Source organism: Condylostylus longicornis, unplaced genomic scaffold (genome assembly GCF_029603195.1).
Source record: "Condylostylus longicornis isolate FDR11 unplaced genomic scaffold, ASM2960319v2 ptg000030l, whole genome shotgun sequence".
NCBI classification, from domain to species: domain Eukaryota; kingdom Metazoa; phylum Arthropoda; class Insecta; order Diptera; family Dolichopodidae; genus Condylostylus; species Condylostylus longicornis.
Window position 1 is genome coordinate 489,838 of NW_026577999.1, and position 13,297 is coordinate 503,134.

The 13,297-nt window shown below is 26.8% G+C and overlaps 1 long non-coding RNA gene across 1 annotated transcript; it reads right to left on the reverse strand.

Moving 5' to 3' along the window:
* Positions 1 to 8,258: 8,258 nt before the first annotated feature.
* Positions 8,259 to 10,034, reverse strand: LOC129607918 (uncharacterized). Its single transcript, XR_008696859.1, has 3 exons — positions 9,886 to 10,034; positions 9,217 to 9,815; positions 8,259 to 9,158 (listed from the first exon to the last, which is right to left on the reverse strand). It is a non-coding gene; the product is annotated as an uncharacterized LOC129607918 (long non-coding RNA).
* Positions 10,035 to 13,297: the final 3,263 nt, after the last annotated feature.

The window sequence follows — 13,297 nt, forward strand, 5'->3', positions numbered from 1 at the left end:
AGTCTTAAGAAATAAGATAGATGCAATTTTGTTATGTGCAACGCCATACAAAATTAGGAAGGGAGAAGAAAAGGCTTGGTCGGAGGATTAGAATCCTATTCCTGCGTTGCGATATTCCATACAATTGCTTTTGCGAGATTGTAATCGGAAGTATTGTGTAGTGAGAAAAGTATAAAGATCAGGAAGAACTGGAAGTAAAAGACGACGGGTATCCTTTTAGGGAACAGTATACTTAGGGAGCATTTCAAATAATTGTGTGAGGTATTTTGATTTTCAAATGGAAAATGCATTTGGTTTTCAAACTTACAGCGTCAGAGTTGTATTCTAACAAGATTTAGTGTTTGCCCGGATTCATCAGGAAGTACGAGTATTCGATTTAATTGCTGCTCAATTGAGTGTATTAAATGCAAAGTTATTGTTAAATAAGGATATTTCTTTAATATACTTTTTACCATTAACAAACTAATACCGTTCAGGATTATTTTCATCTTTCGTCCAACACTGCACTCCATTTTTTAATAATACACAATTATTCTAAACGATATTAGAAATGTTATATGGTAATTAGTTTCTAATATTATTCTCATGTTCTTAATTTACAAAAATAGTTTATTTTTGCCATTGGCAGCGGTAAATAGCCTTAACAAAAGAAAATATTTTTAAAACTTCTTTTACTTATGTTAAGTGTAGGTACATAGTAATAATATAGAAATTCTATATCTGGTAATATTTCCTTCAGGATGTTTCCTGATACCAAAAATAAAATCCTATTGAATTATTTTTCATTTTGTTTATTGTTGTTTTTTTTTGTTTTTTTATTGTTTAGTATACAATTGGGATTCGAAATTTATATGATGTCTAATAATATTATCATTTTAAGTTTTCAATTTTCTTCATACTTGTATGTAATATAGAGAATTCTATCATTTCCAGGTGAACTTCAATTTATATTTCTTTTTTTTTTTATTTTATTAATATTTTCAATAATGTTGTTTTGTTATTTAGTTTATGTTGTGTGTTGGTTACTAACAGCAAATATTGTATACATTTTTTTGTATTCACATTAAATTTTCACAAATTTAAAACAAAAAATTTTTTGAACTAAAGAGTCTAATGGCATTTTAACTGAAATAATATTGTTTTATGTTATTCACCGTAATATCTAAGTTACTATAATGTAAATTAAAATGTAAGTAGCAACGTAGGCAATTTTATTGTATTTGCTTTTATACAAAAGTTTTCTATATATGTATAACCTCAACTGTTTAGTGTATAACATTCCCGGAATTATTTTAAAATAGATACACTTTTTGGATCTAATTATAAGATGGTTACAAAAGGAAGGAAATAAGATATTTTTGTTGTTCGTAACAAAAATTTTTTTTCCTGTTTCGTAATATTATTGAAATTCAAGTATTGACAACGAATTTAAATAAAATTCAAAAAGCGGTTTTCTCATTTATACAATTGAAAGTTATTTTATGTAAAACATAATTTTAAAATAAAAACATTTTATGGAAATTGCTTTTCTTATGCAATATCTAATACTTTCTTCATATCCTCAACATTTTTAGCGGCTAGAGAATTGAGTCGAAAGTTTTATGTAGTGGGGCAATATAATGTTATTTAAAAACTTAATTTTGTAACAACTGCAATATAAAATATGGAATGTATGTATGTAGTTCATAATTTCTTACTAATAATTATATCAAATTTATATTTCCCATATTATTCAATTTATTCATATAGTATACAAAATGCATTTAAAATTTATAGGTATAATATTGTTGTAGTTATTTGGGTAACCCAAAAATTTCTCAAAAGATCTAAAGGATTATTTATTCTTAAAACTTAGAAGTTTATTACTCAAACTGCAAACTAGAGTTTTCCTCAGAATTTTTACCAAGTATAATTCATCTATTACATTAAAGCAGAAATGAATTTAATATTAATAAAAAGAACACATTCATTTACATTACTTTGTAGAAAATTATTTCAAAATATCTAAGTACTAAGATTTAAAAATATATTAAGATTTGCAAATGAAATGTAAATAAACTGGGCATAAAAGCATACAAAAACGAAATTTGCTTTTTATAGCTTATTACATTTAAAAATTTTTGACTTTCTAACATAATCAACTTGTTATATGATGATTTTCCAGATTAATCTGAAGATTGTACTGTTGTACTACTTTATAAACATTTTTATAAAACATATTATAAGATTTTCAATTTTTTTTTGAAAAATATATTAAGTATGAAAAATTATTCAGAATCTACATTAATTTTTTTTTATTTTGAATTATTTTATTCATTGATTATTTATAATATTATTTAATATGAACTAACGATATTAAGCTGTGTTTGTTTATTCAAGTTTGTCTAACTAAAATTGTAGAATTGCAAAATTATAGTCTAGAAATGTTGCACTAGATTATGAAAATAGGTCTTAAACACTTTCCTAAAATTTTGAGAAGTAGAAAACTGGTGAATTTGTGTCTTAGTTCCCTTTAGGGAATCCGAATTCACTACAAAATTTGTCAGTTAGTTTTGGTGGTAAAGACAACGCAAATATTAAACTTCAAAAAATTCCATCATTTTATCTACCCCTAGATATGGTAGAAATTTAAAATCAACTCCTATTTTATAAAGTTTTTGTGACTTCATGCATTTGACTTAAATAGAGGATTGTGAATCATAACAGTATATCAGGTTGGGACCGTGTATGTATAGTTAGGTAAAGTGTATAGTCCGGTTTAGCAAAAATGTTGCACAAAACTATGAAAATGCCTTTTAAAGACTTATTTCCAATTTTAAGGACGTTAGTAAGCTTTTAGTTAACATCTTAATATAGTTTTACTTTGCTCCATACGAATTTCTTGAAAGTTTAGTAAGTTATTTTCGGCAACATATAAACCTAAAATACTAAATTTCAATAAATTACCCAAAAAATAAATCTGAGAAATATAAATTTTAAAATGTAAAGTCAGACCTAAAACCAGTTCTTTCCAAAAAATTTATAGTTTCATTGTTTTGATACACCAAAGTTAAATATTAAATTTCAAGGAAATTCAAGGAAGGAAGTGTAAAATCACCGCGCAAAGAGGCCCATTTCCCGAGCCCCGATATATTCCAAAAGCTGTGACATAGCCAAAATAAACTCACATATAAAACTTCATCATAATCGGTTTAGCCAGTCTTGAGATACACTCGTGAATACACAGACTGACGGCAGACCGACATTATAACTCTATTTTAACCGAATCTCTAAAAATAGTCTATTTACGCTACCTTACCATAGAAAAGTGCGATTCCACCGAATACTCGATGTGCAAACATTGGTATCACCACATAACCTCCCTTATTGTATGCAATGCAGTCACTAAAAATGTTTATAATGTAAAATTTAAGAAATATAAAACTATTTTCGGTAATTCGCGCATAATTTAAGTGTTGTTGAATAATGTTTTCAAAGTTCTCAGAAATTTAATAAATTTTAATTTTCAATTAAGTTTTATGTTTATATTTTAATATAGCGGATAATAAAAAAAATTCTTAGTGACTAAAAATATAATTATACAGTGTAACCTTCATTTTAAAAGAGAACTATATAAATTTAAGACAAGAACTTTTTCCAAAACTCAAAGATTTATTCACTACTTCTTATTCTACTACAGCTGTTATGTTGAAGTAATTTTTAACATGTTTATTAGTTTTTTCTTGGAAAAAATACTTTAAATTTGTGTTATTATTTTTTATATGCATATTCATCTCATATATTATTACAGATATATTAAAATAAGCAATTTAATTCGTACAGAAACGAGAGCAAATTCAAATTTTAAATATTATAATCTCTTGTACATGAGTTCATCGCAACCCACAATAAGCTTTAAGTCGCGTTGTAACATTAATCCTCCTCATGGTATATTCCCCACATGATATATGTTTAACCAACACATTCATTAAATACTGCTCTTTTCTAAAAATTTTCCTATACATACATAATTATAAATTGAAGTTCGTGCAGCGTTTTTTAATGAAATCTATCTTGTGAACGCATTTCGCTCTATTTCTTTTCTACTTATAAAGAACTACCGTTTCCAATCAATATAAATTTCATAGAATATTGTGCTTCCTACCTTAACTGATTTATGTGTGTATTTTAATAAATTAACATATATATACATATGTACATATTATTTTTTTTGCACAAAATAAATTATTAAATGTCAATTATTCAATATCACTTAATTAATTTTTTGTTTACTCATTCAATATACAATATTCAAATTTCTAGATCTATATTATTAATAATATTTGAGTAAATAAAACACACATATCGTATGTGTATCAAACTTGTGAGCTAATGCGTTACTTATATTCACGTAACAAACACATAGGAAAATAATTCAATACTCATTACATGCCTGGATATGTAACGTATGTTTAATCTTATATAAGTTGAAAAAATTTATTGTTATATACATTTAAACGTTATCCTTCGGCGTTAATAAATTAACGATCATTACGTACATGAACAGAGGAAAACTTAAAAAAAAAAAAAGCAATGTATTGTTGTGTGTATTTTCTAAACATGCTATATTAAAGACGCATGTTACCATCAACTATAGGGCATCTGGGAGAAATTTTGTTTCCAATACCGATAAATATGGTTAAAGGTCTTAAAACTTTGCATTCTAATTATTTAACGTTAAACTTTACTTTTAATTAGGCCCTTTCCCAGTATGTCAAAGATTTGACGATCATGTCAATCACGTCAATCGCTTGATTTAGCAAATGACAATCACCTGTAATTTGAGCAATTTTCAAACAAATCACTTATGCATTAGCCTTTAAAAACATGCGAAAAAAAAACTAAAATGACAATCAATTGCGTTAGCAACATATGTTGGGATTTATGACGCTAGCGTCATGTTGCCTTGGGATTCATGACTAACGTCAGTTGCATGCATTTGACATACTGGGAAAGGCCCTTTCTTTGAACAATATGATGTATCCGTCTTTTTAGCACATATCGTGTTGTTCTGAAACCACATTATTTTATGTATAGCATTATTTTATTTAAGAATCGCTGTGTTACGTGCTCAACATTTACCGTATAAATTAACGCGAGTTCATACCCTATTTTATCAGTGATTAGTTTTACGGGCACGCCAAAGATGGTGGTTTTCATAATGTATGGAATTTCAAATAGCATCTCCTATTTTATTTCTCAAAATTCGAGTATAGGAATAAAGGTTTATTGCCACTTCTTTACAATTTCAAATAACAAAATTATTAAAAGAGTTCATTATTCATTTTTATTGAAAGCGCAAAAAAACAAGGATGCTTTTTAGAGAGACATGTAAAAATACAAAGTAAAATGAAGACATTACCTTATTTATTTCATAATTTTTCGTTTTCATTACTTTATGGGCTAATAAGCTTCGATTGTTGTTACTTAATTTTTGGGTAATTTATGATATTTTCATTTATCTTTAATATGAACACATTAACTAGTATGGAATTGCCATGATATTTACCATGAGGCTCTTTATTTTTCAATAATAAGAATATGAATTCTTACAAGAGTTTTTAATGTACATCAGAAGTTTAGTAAAATGTTGAACTTTATATGGAAGAAAAATAAAAACAGGTACAAAAATTTTTCAGGTTTAAAAGTTTTTAATTCATTTCATTATTGAAAAAGCTTCGTGAAAATTTACAATATTGAATAAGATGTTTGGTGGTTTATTGCTACTTAACTAACGTGATAATACCTTATGTCTTAACTACACCTTACTTTAGTCACGATATGCATTTAAATCACAATTGTAGGAATTATAAAGCCTACAATTGTGATTCAATCCCGGCCTAATTCTGTAATCTCACTTTTTAATCACTTTCTAAACTAGACTTCTAATTTTCTCTATAAACCTTGAAAATTTGTCACTCTCAAGAGAAAACTAATTATCGCATATAACGTAACGAGTAACAACTCATATTTTTGAAAAAAATATTTTCTCATTTGAAAATCAAATTATTCAGGCGTATGACTTCTCACTCCTTTTCTTTTCATCACTATGATCTTCTCATCCAATGAGCAAAAAGTACTTATAATAGAATTAGCTCTTAAATACTTACTTTTATTAAGGGAAAAAATGACGGAATGATTGTCGAATTTAATCTTCCATTGTTGTACATGGTAAATGTTATCTTTATGTTAAATTAAATTAAAAATAGCTAGCTATTGCCAGAAAAATTTATACTTTGATTCAAAAGTTTGAATTTTGAATACATTATGTTTTTTTTTCAGAAAAGAATATGCAAAATTTCAAAGCATTATTTAATATTTTCAACAGAAATTTAGTAAATCTTTTGAAAAAAACAAATTATTTGAACTTTTTACAACAAATAAAGAAATTTCTACTTCTACATTGTGTCTTAATCTTTTTCCTTGTTTTTCATTAAAAGGAATAAAAAATATTTTATTTATTCGTTCTAATACAGTTTAATTGAAAATGCATTATTTTTCTTCTTCTTTCCAAAAAGAACCTTGTAATGATATTATAATAATAATATCCTTTTTTCGTGTACATATGTAGGTATTACCAGTGTTACATTTCCACATATACGTTTACACGTTTATTATTTTCGTTTTTCTTTTAATTTTATTTTCCTTTCCATATAATAATAATATAACTTTTCAATTGTGCTTATGTAGAAAATCCTTTGATCACTATATACTTGTGTGCTATTGCCAAGGACTTTTTATAATATAAACATGTTATTTGAAGGACATTACCCATTATACGTATATGCATACCTTTTATCTGGTTTTAATATTTTTTTCTCTCTATATTTAACCTTCTTAAGCTTTAATAAGATTGAAAACTTTTTAACCTTTTATTATGTTTCTATTATTTAGTTTTGTAGAAGCAAAATATATAGTATGTATATGAAATGAATAAATTTAATGTATAAAATGTAAACTAACTTTTACAAAAATTGAAAGAAAAAAAAAACAAAAACGATCTTGTTAAGTTTTATGTTAATTCCACTTAGAAATTTTTAAGTGTGTATATCTGTAAGTCTTTTTAGAAATTTAAAACGGAAACATTTTAAGAATTTTTTGAGCAGAATGGTCACACAAGAAACGAACGGTATAGTCATTCTCCTGAATTTTCAACTATAACAAAACCACAAAGTCAAGGAAGATGAATAGATAAAATGTGGGAAGAAAATTTTGATGACTATTGGTAAATTCTTAAACGTCAAATTTTACAAAATCTGAGTTGTCTGAGTTTACGAATACTCTACTGCGTTTTTACTTTCAGTCAAAGTTTAAATTCTTAAACGTTTAAAAAAAGTCAATTAAGCGTCAAAATTGTAGATTTTTTTTTTTACATGCAGACAGTCTGACGTAGTAATTCAGTAAATAAATTTGATGTATTGAGAGACTATCATTACGTTAAAAATAATATAAAAAATATTTTTTTTGTTAATTTTTAATATGTAAGTATAAAATTATTTTAAATCTAAAAAAAAATTTTTTTTTGTTTTGACGTTTACGGATGATCAAAATTCAAAGTCAATTACGGGTAAAAAGTTTACTACATTTCTGTCCGTAAAAGTTTTATACGTCAGACAGTTTGCAGACTGAAAACAAAATTTTGACGTTAAAGAATTTGCGGTATATAAGCCAAAACTACCTAAGGTGCTATAATACTGTTGGTTTTAATCAATATTATCAAAATCAGAGCATTTCTCGCAACAAATCAAACGGAAACTGAGTATTGGTAAATACGTACAGGTAATGGCTCAATTGGTAACGGTAATTTTGATAATTCAATATGATTTCACATTTCTAGCTTAGAACTTAAATAAGCTAGACAACAGAAAGACGCAGATGGAAAAACTACAAATTTGCCATTAGTATAAAAAAAATTTTTTTAGTTGTGATAGTTCTAAGATTGTCATATTATGCTTTTCAAAGTTTCAAAAATTAACCATAAAATTAAATATTTTATTATTTCTAATTTTACTGAAATCTAAATGAAAACTAAATCTTTTATTAAAGTAATAACAAAATTCAAAAGAAACTTGCTCTAATACCTGTAAGTCTGATATTTTTTTTTAAGTACAAAACAGTTTACGCAATACTAAACTCAATACTTACTGGATGCGCGAATATCTTAAAAATTTTAACATGCAGTTGCAATTTTAAAACAAATTGCAAAAATAGTACGGCATTGTCAACACATATTTTTGACAGCACGTGCAGTTCTTTATTGTCGACAATAGAGCTAATCTTAAATATTAAAGGAAAGTAAATTAAATGTAAAAAATATAATTAATGGTCAACAAACATATCCGAAATTATGAAATATTGTATACGATAACAATTTTCAACGCATCTTAATTTGAGGACGATTGATTCATCGCTTGAATCAACACAATTTATGCATACTCTTTTCCTGTTTCCCATTGAAATCGCTTTATGGCACCGAATGCAAATGTGTGTGTTATTTTCCTTCATTATCCTTTTTTGTAATTCCTTAGTAGCCAGTTAAACAGCCTCGGTAACTGGCAAAACTTACATCGTTACAGTTTGCGCACCTAGCCTGAAAACCTTTCTTATTACATTCTGGCGTCTTATGATTACCAGCACATTTAACACATTTATCTCCTCTTTGGAAAAATCTTTGCGTATGACCGAACCTTTGGCATCTCTTGCGTTGCGGGCTGAATCTATTATTTCTACTTAACTTTTACTCTCATATACTGAAGATATTCTATTTTATATGTTTTATTTATGTCTTCGGTGTGATCGAAGGACATCATAAAAAGGAGCAACTTTTTAATAGTATTTACATCATTTTCTTTTATTTTTTATAAAATTATGTCATCTGCGCATTTAAATCCCCTTTGGATAAATTCACATTTAATATCCTGTGGCTCAAATGATGAATGTAGGTTTCTACATTACTTTAATTGGTTTCGTCAATTTATTTTCATAAAGATGCAATTGCAATTTGGCCTTATTAACAGCTTTAGTTAATTGTCTATATTTTCCACATTTATTTTTAATTGATCGTTGTTCATCATATTTACCTTCACGTTAATACTTTCCCTTTTGAGGATCCTTATTACCTGCGTGTAATTAGTTACATTACTTACATTACTACGTTACATTAGTTACATTACTTACATCACTACGTTACATTAGTTACATTAATTCTTTGTTGGAAATTTCTCCACCCTGGTGCTATTAAGTGCTAGTGCCGGTTCCATTTGAGTTTCTTTTGGTTTTAACAATGCAATCGTTTCTCTAACCAACTCTTCCTCATCTGTTTCATACACGATCACACCAATTTTGTCTTTCTTAGTGCCACTTGAAACTGCGTTGTGCTGTCCCAATAATCTTAAATTTTCTGTCTTAAGTTCGCAGATCTCTTCTTTCAGCTCCTTACACAGGTTCTCCAAGTCGCTTGTACGCAAATCGACCATTGGTGTCTGATGTAACGTGACCCTTATATTACCTTCAGAGGTTTTGCTTTTGTTGTTTTCTTCAGACCTTCTTTCTATATAACGCTCTATGATTTTGTTTCTAGCTTCCCCCATAGGAGTAGACCATGCAACCCATCAGCTCTTGCCAAACGAGTTCATAAATTTCGCTAAGTGATCTTTTTTTCCACTGGCGACTTCTCTAAACGTCTTAAACATTCCGACGCGCCTGGATTGTATCCGGATTTTAGTGGACTTGTACCATAAGCATGTCTGCTGTTGGTGTTTCTACTCCCCAACTCACTGGGGAAGATAAAATATAATAAAATAAAAATCAAATAATGCAACAGCTGGAGTAAATTTTACACCTTACACGTGTTTTTTTTTTGGTTTAAACTTCTCCGATCGTATTCCAAAATAATCCGTGTAGTATAATTTAACGGGAATCTTTTCTATATTCCAATAACTTTGGTGTAATTTTGACGCCATCTGTACAATTAAAGCTAACCAACTTTGCATTACGAAACCTGAAATTAAATAATTATAAAAAATTAAACAATTTGCGCTTGGTGTAATGACTTATTCATTAGTAACAAAATAGCCAATTAAACTTCTATTTTCACTTAAACACAATATTCTAGAAAAACATTCAGAAATTCTGAAGGAAAAAGTTAAAAAGAAATGGAAACTTTACAATTTTCTATTGAATTTTAAATGCATTATTACAATGTAAATTGATTGCAACTACAAAAATTAAAAATTTATTTCGGGGCTTAATTTGACTTTTTAGAAAATTTTAATTTAATGTTTAAAACATTTTATTTTTTTTGTTATATCTTTTTCTTTTGTTAAAATTTTCAATCTATGAATATGTATAAGATCACTTTTAACTTTTTCTTTAAAAAGAATTCCAATAAAATAAAAAAAAAGGATAAGAAAACATTTAGCAGAATTCTCGAGATTGTTTATTTCTCGGCAGGGTGTAGTTGTGGTGGTAATAAAGATTCTCGAATAATATAGCATTAGTCTCAAAGTAGTTCTGATACTCTAAAATCAACTACTCAATAACCATAAAGCCAACGCCAGCTAAACGATTTCGAAATAAACATTAACTACTTTTATAAAAGCAAACGATAAAAAAATAAAATTACAATACAACTTGTAATTTTATTAATATTTCATGTTTAATTCAGAACATTCAAACAAAAATCTATTGTAAGATTTTTCAAGAGCTTGTTTAAATGCTGCAACAAATTAAGAGAGTTGTCAAAAACCGAGTATTGCCTATAGTTTGTAATACCATTACAATTAAATACATGTGCTGATTGCTAAGGTATTTAGAATTTTCACGCCACAATGTTTTTTGTATTCTCTGTATTGTCGAGAATGTGTCTAAAAACAAGTAAGTTTTTTGGATACTGTTATATAATATTCTTATATAATTCGTAAAGAATAGTTCAATTTTTATTTTTTTTTGTTGTATAACTGAAAAATTTTTTAGTAAAAGTCAAAAATAAATTTTTTTATTCTAATAGTGCAAATATGTACAATAAATTTATTTTTTTCGTACATTTCTAATTACACATAGCGATATACTCTTAACCCATATGGCTAGTATAAAATACGTAAAATTTGTTTTTCATCAAAATATTTTTTAAAAAGTTTCCTTTAAGAAGAATATTTTTTTCTTACTTTTTGATTGAAAACCTTACATAATTATTTTATAAGGTCTTACAGATTTTATTTTATTGAAAAGAAAAAGATAAATTTTAAATTAGATTTTGTCCAATTATTCAAAAGTTTATCAACTAATCTTTAAAAAAAATGGTATGAAAACTTTTTTTTAAAAATTAAAATTTGACAACGAAGTTAAGTATTTTTAATATTAAACTTGAAATTATACATACCAAACTTTTACCTCAAAATTCATGTATTCTTATATGAATAGCTTCCCGAATTATTGAAATGCATTTTAAGAGAACACGCCACTCTCGAGTATACACCATTATAAATTTCGAATCTCAATTCAATTGTTAGTCTGCGTGTGGTGTAAGTAAAAACATTTTTTCTTCAAAGTTTTCCTCCTGGTCTATCCTCTCCTAGTAATTTTCATGATATATTCATCAATATAAAGCTTATTGTTCATTTTTTATTTTTATATAGGTTCTATAACATCTTCTAGCATACTTCGAATATTGCATAATATTAATTATTGTGTGTATCTTTAACCGGTGGGGTGGTGGTAAATTTTACACCTCACTCAACATTAACTTTGTTATCGTTCGTAAGAATATTACGGAGATATTGAGAGAGAGAGATTTAATAATTACGAGTATTACCTTCTCGACGAATATGTTAAAAAATTGCGCCTCGTAGCTTAAAGGTTTCAGCTTGTAATTGCCAAACTTTCACAGTAGGAAAATATATTAGCTGAATAAAGTTTTTTTTAATGTTAAATTTCTTAATCCATTAACAACCTTACACTTTTAGATGACATTATCAAAGCCTTACTTCCTTTCATAATCCCGTTTCCATACAAAAATGGCATCTTTTTAAAGCACATCAAGTGAATTTTTAATGAAGTTTTTATACAAATATATAGCAAAAGTATGTAGATAATGCAAAATCATCTAAATTTTCCAATTGAATAAGAAATATTCAAAAATATCAAAAATGGATGAACTTTTCACATTAAATATATTTCCAATACAACATCTAGATTGCAGGTTCTATATAAATATTATATAGATTGAATCGAATACCGTGATGAGAAATTTTTAACTATAAATTTATTATTGAATCTAATATACTTGTAGTTAGCATTCTTTTTCGCATTTGAAATCTAGGACCTAGATGGCAATCCAATGGCACGCGTGCCAAGACTGGCACGTTTCAAATTTTCCTTGGCACGCGAGAAATTTTCAACTTTTCATATCGAATTGAAAAAAAAATTTTTTTTTTATTTGAAAAAAATTTTTTTTTGTTTTAAAAAAAAATTTTTTTTTTTTTGCTGGATAATTTTTTTTGTAACTTTTTTTTTGGATTAATTATTTGTTATTAATTACCCGTTTACTTAATTTTTAAATGGAAAACAGTGTATTCACAATTTAAATATATTTAGACGTACCTAGTTACTTATTTCTTAAAAAATATCGAGCATAATTTCTTCAATATTTCCTAATACCAAAATAATTTTTGAATTTTATTTTACCAAACATTCCTACTCGCTTTTTCTGTTCCTGTATAATGCATTTAATATTTCGTTTTCATTTTGATCAAGGTTTTTTACAGACTTGTGTGCTCATATTAATGAACTTAATTGTAAGCTCCAAGGTTTGAACAAAACTATCATAACAATGTTCGATTTGATAAAAGCTTTTGAAGCCAAGCTGGTCATTTTTAAAAGAGATGTTCAATCCAATGTTTTTAAATATTTTCCGAGAACTAAAGATTTTTTTCAAAGGAAAAATTTAGATAAAACTAATTTGGTAAAACAATTTATTGTTGTTTTAGATGCAATTTCGAGTGAATTTGAAGATAGATTTCACCAATTTAGAAAAATTGAAAACACAACTAAATTTATAATTTTTCCCGACGAAATAAACTTTGAAGAGCTAAATGTAGATTTTCTTAATTGGATAAACTTAGAAAAATTAGAAATGGAACTGGTTGAGTTTCAAGCAAGTTCCACTTGGAAACAAAAATTTGTGGATTTGAGGAGTGAGTTAGAAAAAATTGAAAAAAATAGATTAGAATTTTCAAATATTAAAAATGCAGATGACAAA